A 2,320-nucleotide genomic window follows, 5' to 3' on the forward strand; every position below is an offset into this window, starting at 1 on the left:
TCCTCGCAAACTTTTCAAGAACTTTCTGTGTCATTGTACCCAACATTTACCATATTTACAGCTGTTTTGCATCAACCTTTTAGGCCCGTAACACACTTGCAGAGTTTTCGCCAGCGAGAAATGTGTTGCGAGAAAATTAAAAAATTGATAACATGGATTCAAATGGACGTCCACACACTGGAAGAGATTCTTGCTTAAGGCAAAAACCTCGCGCCAGTTTCTCGCCGGAATCGGTAGCTCAGCGAATTTTCTTGACACATTTATCAAAGATGTTTGACATATTTTATACTCTTTATGACGATTGAATGTAGAAAAAGATATCACAGGTGGCGGTGAATTGTATTGTTTTTATTTGAAAATGAGGAAAGATGGCTGATAATTGCAGTCAGAAACTTATCGAACTTGTTTGATGTCACCCGTAGGCCTATTTATATGATACACGGGATGAAAACTATAAAAAAAAAGAAGAAATCTGGAGACAAATATCAGATTATCTGAAAATAAATAGGGCTATTATTTTATTTTGATGAGATTTAATAGTATTGATTAAACATTTGAAACAATGTATCTATATGTCTTAACAGTTTACGTAATTTTAATCAGAATATAGCAAAGAATTCTCTATCATATCATGAATGGCAAAAAAAAAAAAAAAAAAAAAAAAAAAAAAAAAAAAAAACTGTGGTCCATTGAACCTGAAATAACGCCTAAACGTATCATCATTCAAATCGAAACCAGTGCCCAAAACTCGCCCTTATTTTCGTAAGATACAATGTGATTTTCAGATATTTCTGGCTTTAATTTTAGGCCTACTTCTGCTTTTCATGTAACTCCATTTCCTCATCATCTGAATACTCACATTCAACATAGCGTTCGTATGTAATTTGTAAAGTACGACAATATACTTACAGGTTATATATTTAAGTACGACAATATACGTAAATACATAACCTATAATATTTCCCCCAACAAGTGATTACTATAATCAGATAAATGCTTTCTGCATGAAGGCAGTGCATAGATGATCATAGCGAGGTGTGATCTGTGATAGCAAGAATTCGCCAAGTGTGTGGAGGAAGGCTCTTCGCCTCTTTCTCGCAACACATTTCTCGCTAGAGAAAAACTCAAGTGTGTTATGGGCCTTGGTGTTTAATAACCTGCTCTAAAGTGAGTGGCATTAAATTCTGAAACTGATTTGATACCAAGCTCCTTATATTATGTCTTTTGTTTTGATACTGTTAACGGTTTTATCTGCCACATACACATCACTATACAGCCATCAAAAATTAAACGACTTACGATTTCAATTTGATAATGACAATGCTGTGTGAGCAATACATGTGCAAGTCTTGAGGATGGAGCACAATGGAAAATTTGGTCAGATGGAAAATTTTCATGAAAAATATAAGGCTGTTATTGGTACCAGATAGTCATAAATAAATAAATGTACTAAAAACTATAATAACTAACTATGATACTCGGGAGGAAATTAAACACAGAATAAATATGGGAAATGCCTATTATTTGGTTGAGAAGCTTTTATCATCCAGTCTGCTGTCCAAAAATCTGAAAGTTAGAATTTATAAAAAAGTTATATTACCGGTTGTTCTGTATGGTTGTGAAACTTGGACTCTCACTCTGAGAGAGGAACATAGGTTAAGGATGTTTGAGAATAAGGTGCTTAGGAAAATATTTGGGGCTAAGAGGGATGAAGTTACAGGAGAATGGAGAAAGTTACACAACGCAGAGCTGCACGCATTGTATTCTTCACCTGACATAATTAGGAACATTAAATCCAGACGTTTGCGATGGGCAGCGCATGTAGCACGTATGGGCGAATCCAGGAATGCATATAGTGTGTTAGTTGGGAGACCAGAGGGAAAAAGACCTTTGGGGAGGCCGAGACGTAGATGGGAGGATAATATTAAAATGGATTTGAGGGAGGTGGGATATGATGATAGGGACTGGATTAATCTTGCACAGGATAGGGACCAATGGCAGGCTTATGTGAGGGCGGCAATGAACCTTCGGGTTCCTTAAAAGCCATTTGTAAGTAAGTAAGTAAATCTAGACGTCTGAGATGGGCAGGGCATGTAGCACATATGGGCGAATCCAGAAATACATATAGAGTGTTAGTTGGGAGGCCGGAGGGAAAAAAGACCTTTAGTGAGGCCGAGACGTAGATGGGAAGATAATATTAAAATGGATTTGAGGAAGGTGGGATATGATGATAGAGAATGGATTAATCTTGCTCAGGATAGGGACCAATGGCGGGCTTATGTGAGGGCGGCAATGAACCTCCGGGTTCCTTAAAAGCCAG

The sequence above is a fragment of the Periplaneta americana genome, chromosome 3, assembly GCF_040183065.1.
Source record: "Periplaneta americana isolate PAMFEO1 chromosome 3, P.americana_PAMFEO1_priV1, whole genome shotgun sequence".
NCBI lineage: Eukaryota > Metazoa > Arthropoda > Insecta > Blattodea > Blattidae > Periplaneta > Periplaneta americana.